The 15,235-nt window shown below is 44.0% G+C and overlaps 1 pseudogene; it reads right to left on the reverse strand.

Annotated features, from left to right (window-relative positions):
- Positions 1-4,628: 4,628 nt before the first annotated feature.
- On the reverse strand, positions 4,629-6,882 carry LOC148509101 (serine/threonine-protein phosphatase 4 regulatory subunit 3 pseudogene; annotated as a pseudogene).
- Between the last annotated feature and the right edge of the window lie 8,353 nt (positions 6,883-15,235).

Here is a 15,235-nt window from a genome sequence, read left to right on the forward strand (position 1 = left end):
CACACAAAAAATTCCTTCGAGAGAAAGGTTACAATGTGGATCATACAGTCTCAGAGAAGACAACAAGATTTCTGGGTCATCACCGTATCTCCCTCTACTGAAAGATTGAATTACAAAAAAGAATAGACTGAGATCATTCATCTCTTACAGGCTATAAATCACTATTAGCGCCCCTTCCTATATATTCGGTGTTTTTTTGTCTAATCCATCTAACATGGGATTTTGTGAAGGGAGCAGCTTATGAAATTATCAAGTACTGTTATTTATCTTCTATATATTTTATATTTGAAGCGCAAGTTGAAGACATTGTTTTTGTGTGATATATATATATATATATATATTATAAAATCTAAAGAAGGAGGAAAACGAAGGAGGGGAGAAAAAATAAGGTGGATGAGTGTTTGGTAAATAAATTATAAAGACCATTTTAATTAAAAATCAAGGTTAATACCTCCAGGGAAAAAGGTTTCTTGAAATGATTTGATAGTGCTTGTGTCTCTTATCCCTTCTGGATATTTTGGAGATCTTAGACGAACCTTCAAAGATCTTGAGGTTTGTCGGATATAAAAAAGATTACAGCTACACTCAATGGCATATATCACTGATTTTGTATTGCATGTGATAATTTGTTTTATCTTGTGTAAATTTCCATTGATAGTGGCTTCTTCTATTTTACAAATTTTAACCTATCTGCACCCCAGAAACATGCCACATCGATAAAAACTCACAGATTTAATAGTGGATACAGATTTCGTATTCAGGAGTGCACAGTGGACAAGACTATTGTTTAAATTGGCTGCATTCCTATATACACATTTAGGTTTGTCTGGAATCACATGGTCAATAATTGGGTCTTTTTTCAATACAGCCAAATGTTTTCTCAAGAACTTATCTATTAATTTATATTGAGAGCTTTAATTGGTCATGAAGGCCCATTCTAATTAGCCAGTGCAATCCATTTGTTTGTTGGGATCCTTATTTCTCAACATTTCATCTCTAACTACTTTCTCTACCTCATAGGCAACTTTATCTACCAACATATTATCGTAGCCACAAGAAATTAAAATTGCCTTCATCTCACTGGCTTGTTGTTTATAAATCTTTTCATATATGCAAATGCATTTTAAACATTTGAATTGTCCACCCGGAATAGCATTAAGCCACTGGGTGTGTTGACAACTCGTGACTTGAATATATGTGCATGAATCAGTGGGTTTCATAAAATTCTTTGTACATAAATTAACTCCCTCATCATAAATAATTATGTCTAAAAAAATTCTACACTTAAATTACTGATTTTAAAATTAAGTGAGATAGTTAAGATATGTGCAAAAATCCTCTAACATTTGACAACTACCTCTCCAAAAAAATAAAATGTCATCTATACATCTCAGCCAGGACAACAGGTTCACTCTGAATGGGTTGTGATTCCATACAAAGTCCTCTTCCCACTGACCCATAAAAATATTTGCATAACTTGGAGCGAACCTGGTGCCCATTGCTGTCCCCGATTTCTGGAGTTAAAAATCCACCTGAAATTTAAAATAATTATTAGTTTACATAATGCTAAAAAGCATTGTAATTTAGCATTAATCTCACTATTTTTAAATAGTTTGAAACAGCTTTAATCCCATTTTCATGTTCTATAACGGTATACAATGATTTTACATCTGCAGTTATCATAAAGAGTGCTTCCACCCATTCTAAAGTGTTCAGTGCATAGAGGAGATTTTTAGTATCTTTTATGTGGGATAATTTTTTTATTATCAGGGACTGTAAGTAAAAAATTAAAAATCAATAAATTCTGACATATTGGAAGTCACAAAATGTATCCCTGACTCAATAGGTCTTCCAGGAGGATGGATCAGATCTTTGTGCACTTTGGGTAAAATATCTAAAACTGGAATCATGGGTTCTTGAATTTTTAAAAACTTTTGTTCCTTTTCCTCTAGAACATTTTGTTACATATACAGTTACCAAATTTTGTAATTTTCCCATGATATTATTTGTAGGGTCAGTGCATAATTTATGATAGATAGTTCTGTCATCTAAAAGTTGAAGTACTTTAGACTCGTAATTCTCCCTGTCTATCAGGACAATATACCGGCCCTTATCTGCGGGTTCAGTTATAAGGTCGCTATTTGATAGGATACCTTTTAAAACCTTTCTTTCTTCATATGTGAGATTGGATTTCACATTTCTCATATTTATGTCATTTATATCTTCTTCTATTAAACTGCAGAAAGTATCCACAAAATTGCCATTCATATGGGCAGGAAAAAAAATGGATGGTACAGCAGAAAAAAAAACCTGGTGAAATACAATACAATTGTGGACCAACAATGTTTGTGAATCTCTTCCTGCACAACCAGACTGCGGCCTCTGTAGAACTCTACAGATAAGGAGTTCCCCACTCCTTTAATATACACCATTCAAAACCAGAAAGTAGAGTTCATGCATCAGCGCTGTCTTATATCATACATGTAATATGTAAAATTATAGTCACATTCCTGGTATGTTTAATGTCCACTCTCCTGTCGTGCTCAAGTTGAGATTCTCTACAGAAACAAACAGACTTCTTGTATCTTAATGTATTATGCTTGTCCCATTGGAGCAATCATTACATTCCAAAATGAAGCAACATATAAATAAAAATAGAAAGAAAACATATAGTGTGATATGTCTTTTCAAATTTAATAATCAACATGTACAAAAAAGGAAGATCACATAAAGATACAATAAAAAACCACAATCAGCAACACCCACACTAGGTTATACCGGGGTTACATCCAAATTAAATCCAAAGTAAATTAGCACTTGTGTTTATATCCATAGGTGGTATAATCAAACAATTACTGGCTGAAATATAGAACTGGCAATGGTCAGTCTTTAAAAGCATGTAGTGTATCCTACGCCATTAGAGTCCCGGGGCTCTCCTGGTTCTGCTAGTTGTCCTTGATTTCTTACAACCATACAGAGTACAGAGCTCTAAAAACAATTGAGACTCAAAGGCAGGACTTTGGTCAGTCAATATAAGGCCAGGGTAACCATAAGGACCAACAAAGTTCTTTTGGAAGACTTCAGCAGTTGTCTTAGCAGTCAAGTCTCGCACATGGACAGCCACTATAAATTTGGTACAATGATCTGTCATAGTTAGGGCATACTGGTAGCCTTGCAAAGCATGATAAAGTTAGATATGATCAAGAGCTACAGTTTCCAAGGGATTTTGACATTTTATGCAGTGAAGGGGAGCCCTTTGTCCAGGCCTGGTATTTATTTTGAGGGAACAGGCAATGCAATTTGTACACTAAGTCTCAATGGATCTTCTCATTCCGATCCAAAAGTATAATTTTCTTAAAATGGCCTCAGTTTTCTGGTTGCCGAAATGTCTAGATTGATTTTGATATGCGGACAACAGAAGGTTGGCTTGTTGTCTTGGTACCACAATTTGCATGGTTCTTTAATGAGTACCTGGGTCAATACTGTTTCTGACGATCAGTTCCTTTTTGACTACAATATGATGTTGATGTCTTAACAACTTGATAAGTTCAGGATCAGCCTTAATCCTTTGCATTTTGTTCAGTAACCTTTTGCTGTGTATGATGTCTATCAGTTCTTGCAGCACTGGACTTTCTTCCTGTACCTTTTGCCAATCAAACCCTTGTTGTGCTTGTTCAGGGCCTTTACTTAGGAGTGTAACATTACAGCTACAGCACTGCCCAGCTCGCTGATTAATGATAACCGAGAATTGCACTTCCTCCACAGCCTGCAGTTCAAAATCATCCTAGATATCCTTCAAGTCGAAGAAAGGTTTCTTGCTGTCCCTTTTTTCATAGTTAAAAAAGATGAACTGATCTTTCACACATTCTACAGTACCCTTGCCGAGGGGCTCTATGCTGCAGTCCATGGTTTCCCTGTTCTGACTAAGAACACAGATTTGGAACTTCACAGTTTCTCCTTTTTGCAGACAATCTGCTTTATTTACCTTTCCCACATTGTCAAGGGGAATAAGGAATCCATTCATGCTAGCTTGCTTGTTTGTTTCTGTGCTGGCTTCAGCTTCTGTTTCTACTTCCACAGGAGTTTCTTCATCTATCTTTTCCTTGTCAACAACCTCTTCTAGAAGCTCTGTCTTGCCCTGGTATTTAGTTTGTGTTGGATCTACTTCAGCAAGGGCCATACTACTTTGCTCGAGCACATTGTTGGATTCACTTCATTATTTGATCCAATAACTTGATGTACCCTGGTTAATCTTTCGACACTGAGTTGCACATCTCAGAGCCTCTCTCCTTCTCATACTTACATGTAGTAGCATTGGATCAGCCAATACAGCAATACAGAGTTTTACAATAAACTCCTGCCCTGTCTGCATTTTATTTGTCTTTTTTCCTTCCCTGAGAAAATGGCAAAGTGTGGTCTGTGGGATAGCAGAGGCTGTGTATAGTCCTGTCTTACAGTGGTCGCCCTCCCTCTCCTTGTGTTGCTAGGGATTGGCACTCATTAGCAGATATCAACATGTTGGATGGTGTCGGACTTGCTCACAGCACTGTGCATACAGCTGTGGTGTGTTTTCTGTTATTGAGGGAGATCATGTATTTGATGGGAGTTGCCCAAAACAGATGCTGGTGTTAGGAGCCAATACTTGCTTTCTTCGAGGCTGGTAGAGTCACTTCCTCTTCATCTTCGTAATCCTCCTTGTCATCATCATCTGGATAATCCACCAGTCTACCGAGGCCTCCCTTTGTAGTAATAGCTGCCATCTGGGGTGTGCTATTGGAATCGGATCCTAGAGCCCGGAGACAGCGGTTAACTGCTTGCTGCTGATTGGCTGGTGAGGTTCGTCTTTGTCATGCTAGAAAAGTAAATCTTAAAATTGAACCTCTGCCGGGCAGTGAGGTTAGTCTTTAAAAGAACCTCTTTTTCTTCACTCTCCTTCAATTTCTATCATTCCATGAACTTGCTGATAGGGTCCATCAGATCATCACTGCTCTTTATCTTGTAAGCAGGAATCACCATTGGATCTCCATCCTCAATGTCGTCTTTGTCTGTGTTAAACCACACGTTCGCCTCATCCTCTATGGAGTGGGTGTCTCGCCTGTACCGGTGATTGCGGAAGATGGATCGCATGCTGTCTAGCTCGGTGTTGTCTTGCCTTTCGCGTTGCTGATCATATCACAGTTTAAGTCCTATGAAGGTCTGTACATAATCCACATCCTCCAATGCTTTCAGTAATTCTCAATCATATGAGCAGTTAATGATTTTACATCCTCCACATGGACATGTTCAAATATCTCGATAACTGTAGAGTTCAGGAGATTATATCGAGAACCATTATTGAGAAGCTTTTTAACCACAGGTAAAAAAAGGATGTTTTTCACTATGTATCTGCTGTAGAACTAATCCTTGAGGCAGACTATCTTCTGCATGAATCGCAGTGTGCACAGGGCCACAAAGGAGTGCATGGATGACATGAACACCAGTACTTTCCACATTATGTCCTTGTTGGTGGTGTAATTCTTCATGTGATAAGTATGATGCTCAACACAAAATGTCAGCAGCTCTAGGATCAGTGCCAGCAGCTTGGCCATCTGGAAATCAACTTTGCTGGGCCTCTCCTCAGTAGTGTTGGCTATTAAGGGGGAAGTAAAGATGTTCATGCAATGTTTGTAGAAGAACCATAAGAATTATGTTGTCTCTGTTTTTATGGATGTTGCAAGCATGTTCTCTGGATATACGAAGGTCTGCACTGCGGACCTGTGTGTCGTCCATACCTAGAATGACTTCCAGGGCAGGCAGAATGTCCATTGTAGACAATGTCTTGAAGAACGCTTCTCTGTTTTGAGCTTGTTATGTTTGGGAGAAAGCCCAGGACTCTTTTAGAAAATTCACCAGTTCCTGTCTTTTCCCATCAACTGTTGCTTCATCTGTGAGGTGCGCAAATAATTCTATTACAAATGTTTGAGCTTCCTGTAACATCCCAACTATCTGCACTTTGTTTAAAAATATTAAGGAGTGGAGCATATACAACATGCTTTCCTCAAAGATGGAAGGGGTGCATTGTACCATGTCCTGTATGTCCTGCACATTATAGGTCTGGTGTATTTTCTGTTTCAGTTCTGTGTCCGATATTGGAATTACCTCTTTAAACTTGGAAATTTTTGTCAGAAGCTCCCTGTTTGCGCTGCGTGGAAAAGGTGGGGTCATACTCCAGGCAGCCAATGATGTCCATGATGCAGTCTTCAGAAAACATGACCTCAAAGAGAGCAGTTTGGTTTAAGAGGAAGATGCTCTTGACAATTTCATACAAGTGGTGTAATCCTTCAATGTTCTTCAAGTCTTTACACACATGGAAAAGTTCAAGGAGTTTTTTGAAGTACCCTTCATTTTCTAGGGCCAGTGGCAGTTTTTCATGGAAAAGCGGAGAGGGTAAAGAGGATGCCACAACCTCAGCAATTTTCTCTAGCCGGTTGAGTTCACAGGATGACAGCTCCAAGCCAGGGAATGACATATCCTCAAATTGCTCCTCTTTTGACTCATTGACTATGTCCTAAGTGATGTCCACAGAAGGGTATTTCCCTTGCTTCTGACATATCTTCTTTTAAATCTCATCACAACCAGCTTTTTCCTAAAAAATCAGAGCCAAATCAAAGTATTCTGCATCTGACCACACAATCAAAGTGTCCTGTTGTTTCTGGTAAGCAGTGTTAAAAGGTTAATTATTGATTTGAACAACAGTGAGACATCACACTCGGCCCTCAATAGCAGCAACATGCCCTTCAGTCTCTCCATGTAGCCGGAGGACACATGGCCAGTGCACCGTTCGTCCCACTGCTATTCTTCATTCAGTGAATAAACTTTCACCTGTTGCTGGGTGTCAGTCATCCTGGTGCATCTCTACTGTGGGAAGCCCAGTCCCCAGTCTTTCCGGACACTCATCACTTGGAGAGCAAGGGCCTTTCCTGAATCCCATCATACAGTGTGCAGGACCCGGTCCCTGGTCTTCCCTGACTCTAATCATCCAGTAAGCAGGGCTCAATCTCCAGGCTTTCCAGGTGGCCCAGCACACTCTTCAGGCTTATGTGACCCCCAACAAATGGCTTCCAGGGCCTGCTTGCCGGGATCTCCTTATACTCATTCCTCGGCCAGATCCCTGAGTATTCCTGACACCAGTAACTGCTTCTTCTCTCAGCCCGGACCGCAGGCCTGATCCTTGGACTTTATTGACAGAAACATGCGGCTTCAGGCCTGGAATCTCTGGGCTCTCCTCAGGGCTGGTCACCACGGCAATCAACGGATGAGGTTCCTGGGGCAGTGGGGATTGTGTTGGGCTGGAGCTGTTGGAGGCAAGAGGGGGTAAAGGAGGAGCCAGGGCGATGTACCTCTGTTTACTGCTGCTAATCTCCACTCTAACCTAATGTCCTCATCATCTCTCCTTCAGTCATTGAGTGGTGGGCTGGCTTAGGAGACATTTGGGCATTCCTCTCTTCGTCTCCTGAGCCGGAGCTCCGGAATGAAGCCACATGATTGGTCCAAGGTCCTCTCTCTAGGTGCCTCCCCCTGCTCTTGGTCTGGTCCTGGTTACACGGCAGTAGCAGCCTTTTTATTTCACAGGCAGCTGGCTACACCACGCAGCTCCAGTCCCCTCCAGGCTCTTCCAAATGATGCTCTATGGCTGCTGAGGATCCTTTTATCTCTCCTGTGTATGGCTGTGGGCATGCGGCGATGCACACTTACCTGCATGCCCACTCCTACCAGCCCCATTTCTCTCAGCTGTCACCTATGCATTAAAGTTAGACTGCGCAAATATAGGGGCACTGTTGTGGGGTATTACACTTAAGCTGGGTACACACGAAAAGATTTTCTGTCTAACAATCCAATTAGTTGATTGGTTGGAATGAAAATCTGGTAACATATGGGAGTAACTGATGATCAGCATTTTGCTCCTAAATGCCAGAAAACAGATGAAAATGGGCGTCAGACAAGTTTGTTAAATGTTTGATCTAATCAATTTGTTAATACAACAGTTTTTGTCCATTTTCCGGCATTTGAGAGCAAATTGCTGATTGTCTTTTGCTTTCATACCTTACCAGATTTTCTTTCCAACCAATCAACTTGCTGGATGGATGGACAGAAAATCTTTACGTGTGTATACACCTTAACTTTTAGCTTTTATGAAATTATTGCACCATAGCTCATTTACAGCACAATCCCACCACATTTATTTTTCAACTGTTTTAAGTTTAATGTATGAAAATATACAGTATTTCTTCTATTTGTTTTGGAGCCTAATGAAAGCAAAAATCTTCATCATGATTGTGCTATACGAGTTGCTGTCTGCGATACATTCACTGGAATGTTTCAGGAGATAAATAAAAATATTATCATCGCAAATCCAACAAATCCATAGTGAAGATCACAGTAAAGACCAGAACATCATCCCGTGCACGAAATGTGAACACTAACACTTATTCCATTAGTTATCACCAATTGGTTGCCGATATTGCAGATAGTGGGAGCGATACATCTGCGGAGAATTACCTTATTGGACAATGGCCCTGATTCAGACCCACTCGCGAGCGGTAGTCCGCTCGCAAGTGGGTCGATGTTATGGACTGAGCATGCGCACGACGGAGGGAGCTCTGTCGTGCGCATGCGCCAGACGCGACGAGCAAAGGAAAGTCCTTCGCTCGTTTTGTCTGATCAAAGGGGGCGTGCTGTCGATGTTGATTGACAGCACGCCCCCTTTGGTAGGCGTGCCGGGGGCGTGCCTCCCTGATGGGGGCGTTCCCATGGGAACGCCTCCCGTCAGAAGCCGGCCCACTGACATCACTAGTGATGTCAGTGGGAGTGATTTTGGCTCTGATAGAGCCAAAATCACTCCGGAGCTTGCGGTTGAAAACCTCAACCGCAGGCTCCGGCTCGCAATTTCGATGGTCGTGATGGTCTCGACCATCGCGGCCATCAAAATGCACGCTCGTATAGCCTGTGGGTGGTGACCCACAGCTATACGAGCGTCCAGAAGGACGCTCCATTTTCATGGAGGCCGGCCCTCATTCAGAGCGTGCGCTCTGCTCAGAGCGTACGGCTCTGAATGAGGGCCAATGTTCCTTTTGTAGGCAAGAAAAGCATGAGATCAGAGAACTGAGGCCACCACAGTGTAAAACACATCATAGGGGTTAACGAAGGAGCAATATCCAATTTGTGTGAGGTCTTGAGGTCTAATGTTTGCATTATAACTCTTGCTTTCAGGGTGCCCAAGTCATTGTGTGGGTCCTAGCAGGGGCAGAACTATGGGAGACAATGGAGGCACCTGCCACCGGGCTCCAGCTTTGAAGGGGCACCTCCTCCATTGTCCACAACATATTCACCCAACCTAGGGCTATAACTGTGTACCCAAAGTGTACCGTCACAGCCGCCCAGTACCCCTTCCCGGCACCTGAGAGCCACCATACACTAGTCGATAGCTCCATATCATACCATCAGTTGCTGCCTTCAGCTATCTATAGCCTGTCTGCATGTGAATTGCTACATTACAGTGCCAGTGGCAGTTACCGGGGGAGGGGCACCAAATTATAACTTGCCTCCGGGCGTCTGGGATGAATTTACGCCACTGGGTCCCAGACTATAGGAATGCATGGCAATGTGTGTAAAGAGGGTTATGCTCCATCAGGGGAGGATGTATGGATCTACCACACTGTGCCTCCCTTATATTCCCACGGCATCATATTGGCACAGCAGCATATAATTTCTCCCCCACTCCCTACCTTTAAGAGCCCCTGCTTTCTTTTGAAGAGTTAGTTATGTTGCTCAAAGGCCATAATGAGGGGTATGTGACCTATGCTGCCACCCAAAGTACAGAGTATAGAGGCGTCAATGTCGCTACCCCAACGGCACCCTCGAGATACACCCTGTGCTAACCAGTCTTTTTAATCTTATTGACCAAAAATTTGTTCTATTCACAAGCTCCATCATCTTGTCGTACTAACCTATTACATGCATCCACATTAATAAAAGATTTGTGCTGCTCCTTTAATTTTCACAGTTCACATATAAGCACACATGCATTTTTTAGTGATAAAATACAACCAAGTATGCCTAATGTTATGCAGTATTATAAAACTGATTTTGACATCTGTATTGTTTTCATTGTTCTGTAATTAATAAACATATAAGCTATTACAAGTTGCCAGCGCGCCTTGCTACTAACTTGTGTTCCGGGTGTCTCCCCTCCAGCTCGCCAGTCACTCTCCCGGTCTATAGCTCGTCATACTGGATGACGTTACCTTCTAACCTGTAGATTCCAATAATCACCTGCCTCACATCCATTGGTTCAGCACCTTTCTTAAGCCTGTTGGTTCATTCCCGACTCGTAGGTTATAGAAAGTGTGTGTGTGTCCGTACGGATCCTGCCTGTCGTGGTCCTGCTCATCTGTGCCTGTTCTGCTGAGTCCTAGAACTCTATTCCTACACTCTCACTCTGTCATCTAGATTGTCCATTCTGTGCTGCCTGCAGTGTTCCTGAGTTGTCCTGCCCCTGCAGCCTCACCGCTCGATGTAGTCATCTATAACCATCATAGCCTGTTACCATCTAGGCTCTCAAAGCCATATCCTGTCTGTCTGGCTGAACCTCACCCTATTACCATCTAGGCTCGCAAAGCCATATTCTGGCTGACTAGCCGCACCTCGACCTACTAGGCCGCATCTCACCCTGTTAACATCTTGGCTCTCAAAGCCACATCCCGGCTGTCTAGCCGCACCTCTGCCCATCTCAGCCTGTTACCATCTTGGCTATCAAAGCCGTATCCCAACTGTCTGGCTGTACCTCGGCCCACAAGGCCACATCTCAGCCTGTTACCACCCACCTCTGCTCTCAAAGCCGCATCCTGGCTCTCTAGCCGCACCTCGGCCTACAAGGTCACATCTTAGCCTGTTATCATCTCGGCTCTCAAAGCCATATCTCAATCAGTCACATAACATCTAGTGGCCCTAGGATAACTGTGTAAGCTTCTAAAATCTCAAGGTAAATCCAGACAGCCACCTAAGTACTTGTGAACATGTCCAGTTCTATGGGAACAGTGGGTGGCTGTTATTGGTGAAGACCTCATCTTAGTGATTCTAGAGGTCTTACATGGTGAGTCCTAGGAGACCATAACAGAAGCATAGACAGGAAAACACTTACACTCCAGTGGGGGCAGAGCACAGTTGTCTGTGTAACAACAACAAAATACCTTTTTGGCCTGGCTATTGGAAGCGCTGAAACTCCCGGGCCCCTGTCACTGACTCTTAGGCACACACGCTCTTCCAGAAAACTCACTTTTTTTTTACACAATCTAGAAAGTGGAAAAAAAGAAAACACTTTAGAAAATGTTACCTTTAATGAACCATAAAATCAGGTATAATTAGCTATTAACTAACTTAAACATAATCACTGCCAGTACTAAGTAGCATTCGTGGTGGTCACACAATCAGTATTGTTGACTTGGTTCAAATAAAGTATAAACAAGTGAATATTGCAGCACTTAGCATTAACAATAACTTGCTTCACTAAAAGTTTATCATTAATCTAAACTTACCATAATAAGGTACAGGTGATTATCTAATGTGCAGGAACATAGAGTAACATACTGCATTATTATTATTATTATTATTATTATTATTACATTTTATTTATAGGGCGCCACAAGTGGTCCGCAGTGCCATACATACAGTAAAGGGTACACAGAACATTACATTACAATACAGTAACCAAAATATAAACAGAACACAAGTAACAATTAGCAACACAATTCTCCATACACAATACAGCCCTGAAGGTGAAGGCTGTCATAGAAGTGCTAGAGAAGAAGGCTGTGAGACAGTGGGGAGGAGGACCCTGCTCCTAGGAGCTTACAATCTAGGGGAAAGGGGAGACAGACAGATGACATGAGGCATGAGTATGTAGAGGGGGACCTGAGTGCAGGAAGTAAGCAAGGTAGAGATGGCTGAGGCGGGAGGGACAGAGACCTAGTAATATGGTTATGTGGTGGAAGGGTATGCTTTGATGAACAGGTGGGTTTTCAGTGCACGTTTGAAGCTCTGCAGGGTTGGGGAGAGCCTGATCGAGCGAGGAAGCTCATTCCAGTGGATGGGGGCTGCACGGGCAAAATCTTGGACACGAGCATGAGATGAAGTAACCAGGGTGGAGGAGAGGTAACAGTTATTTTCAGACCGTAGTGAGCGGGAGGGAGTGTGTAAGGAGATGAGGTTGGAGATGTAGGGAGCAGTAGAGTTAGAGAGGGCCTTGTACGTGAAGGTGAGGAGTTTGAAAAAGGATTCACTAGGGGAATGGGAGCCAGTGAAGGTTTTGGCAGAGGGGAGCAGCAGAAGTGGAACGGCGGGAGAGGAAGATAAGTCTAGCTGCAGCTTTGAGAACAGACTGGAGGGGGGCAAGATTGCAATGTGGAAGGCCAGTAAGGAGAAGGTAGCAGTAGTCAAGCCGAGAAATTATTAATTAATGAATAATCAGTTTGGTAGCATTCTGGGAGAGGAAAGGCCTAATGCGAACGATGTTGCGTAGCTGGAACCAACAGGATTGTGCCAGAGATTGAATGTGGGGGGTGAAGGAGAGAGTGGAGTCAAGGGTGACACCCAAACAGTGAAGTTGGGGTACAGGGGAGATGATGGTGTTGTCAACAGTGATAGCGAGATTGGATGGAGTTGAGACTCTGTTAGGTGGAAAGATGATGAGTTTGGTTTTGTCAATGTTGAGCTTCAGAGAGCGCTCGTACATCCAGGAAGAGATGGCAGAGAGGCAGCTGGATACCTGAGAGAGGACAGAAGGGGAGAGCTCAGGAGAGGAGAGGTATAGTTGCGTGTCATCGGCATAGAGGTGGTATTGGAGGCCGAAGGAGCTGATGAGTTCTCCTAGTGTAGAGGTGTACAGGGAGAAGAGCAGTGGGCCCAGGACAGAACCCTGCGGGACACCAATGGGAAGGGTGGAAGGGGGGAGGTGGAGCCAGAGGCAAACACTGAGAAGGAGCGGTTGGTGAGGTAAGAGGTGAACCAGGCATGGATGGTGTTAGAGGTGCCAAAGGTCTGAAGGTGAGGAGGAGGAGAGGATGATCCATGGTGTTGAATGCTGCAGAGAGGTCCAGGAGGATGAGCAGAGATAGTGTAGCCCCTGGATTTGGCTGCAAGCAGGTCATTGCTGACTTTGGTCGGGCCGTTTCAGTGGAGTGAAGTGGGTGAAAGCCAGATTGAAGAGGATCACGGATGGAGTTGTCAGAGAGATAGCTGGTGATGCGGCTGTAGACAAGCCGCTCAGGTAGTTTGGAGGCAAAAGGGAGAAGAGAAATGGGGCGGTAATTGGCGGGTGAGGACGGGTCAAGTTTGGGTTTTTTAATAATAGGTGTGACAAGAGCATGTTTGAATGAGGAGGGAGAGATGCCGGTGGAGAGTGATAAGTTGAAAAGGTGAGCAAGGTGGGAGCAGGCAGTGGAGAGGGAGCGTAGAAGGCGAGAAGGGAGGGGGACAAGGGGGTAGGTGGAAGGGGGAGAGGACACGATGAGGGAGTGGACCTCATCACCCATGGTGGGGTGCAAGGAGCACATGGTGGGATGGCTGGGAGGTATGGATGGTGGGGGAGGTGGGGTTGCGGCAAAGAGATTGAAGGAAATACTGTGATGAATTGCCTCAATTTTGGAAGAGAAGAAGGAGGCAAAGTCAAATGCAGTGTGGGAGGATGGGAGGGGTTGAGGGGGGGGTGAAGGAGAGTGTTGAAAGTACCAAAAAGACTGTGGGGATTGGAGGACTGAGAGGTGATGAGCGACTGGAAGAAGGATTGCTTGGCGAGGGAGAGGGCTGAGCTGTATGAAGAGAGGACAAACTTGAAGTGAAGGAAGTCCGCCAGAGAGCGACATTTCCTCCAGAGACGCTCGGCTGTGCGCGAGCACTTTTGGAGAAACCGGGTCAGTTTGGAGTGCCAGGGTTGGGGTTTGGACTGATGGAGGGGGACAGAGGAGGTGGGGGCAACAGAGTCAAGTGCAGAAGTGAGGGTGTTGTTGTAGAAGGAGGCTGCCTGATTAGGGCAGGCCATGGTTGATAGAGGAGAGAGGAGAGTATCAAGTGATGAGGACAGGACAGCAGGGTCAAGAGTCTCAAGATTGCGTCTGGTGATGGTGGCTTTGGGTGAGGGGAGGAGTGGAGGAGTTGAAAGAGTGAAGGAAAGCAGATGGTGGTCAGAGAGGGGGAAGGGAGAGTTGGAGAAGTCAGAGAGAGCACACAGATGGGAGAAGACAAGGTCAAGGGAGTAGCCGAGACAGTGGGTAGCGGTGGATGTCCATTGAGAAAGTCCAAAGGAGGAGAAGAGGGCAAGAAGATTGGTGGATGCAGGATTATTGATGTCAATAGGGATGTTAAAGTCACCAAGGATTATAGAGGGAAGGTCAGCAGAGAGGAAGTGGGGGAGTGTCTCAGCCGATTATCCGGCTTTGACACCCCCTTTGAATCACAGTACATTCTGAAAACAGAGAGCAGTAGCATGTGCCTTACACGTATATGCAAAGTGGAATATTCTGCCAAGTATTGAGAACTTTTACTTAGAAATTTGTGAAAGTTATTACTAGCAGAGGATGAAACATCGCCCCAAGTTTTCATTTCTTAGACAGTTTTTGTACAGCACAATAATTTCTAACCTTTTTGCGTGTTAGGTTTGGTTATTGTGACATGCTCCGCCTTTTGTTGGTGTAACTCCGCCTACCATTACTCGCTGCTTTAGCCTTGCCTATCACTGATGTCTCCAGGTATAGTGATGTACAAATCTGCCTACTTTGGTTTTGGCTCCACCTACAGTTGATTTGTTGCCGCCCATGTAAGGCCACTTCAAGAAATATTTTCTAGGGCCACTTTCAAGCTGCCAACGCACATAGCGATTTTTTACCTGATCTGGCCGATTCGGACACATCGGAACGACAGATGGGGTAAAAAATTCCCAAATCGTGAGTTCCCACTCACGATCACGATGCGATGCGCGCCCCCGCAGGCCGCACATCGCATCGTCAGATCTGCCGTGCTGTACAATGACAATCTAGGACACAATGCACTATAAAAAAGAGTCTGGCTGCAGGAGATTGGATGAAGATTGGACAGTATATCGTGTGCATATCGTGTGCTGAGCTGGCGAGGAGAGTTTCAAGGCAAATCGGACACATCGTCGGATCGTAAGTATATCGGTATGTGTGTGGGCACCTTCAGTTCC

The sequence above is a fragment of the Taudactylus pleione genome, unplaced genomic scaffold (assembly GCF_031769625.1).
Source record: "Taudactylus pleione unplaced genomic scaffold, aTauple2 ptg000332l, whole genome shotgun sequence".
Taxonomy (NCBI): Eukaryota; Metazoa; Chordata; class Amphibia; order Anura; family Myobatrachidae; genus Taudactylus; species Taudactylus pleione.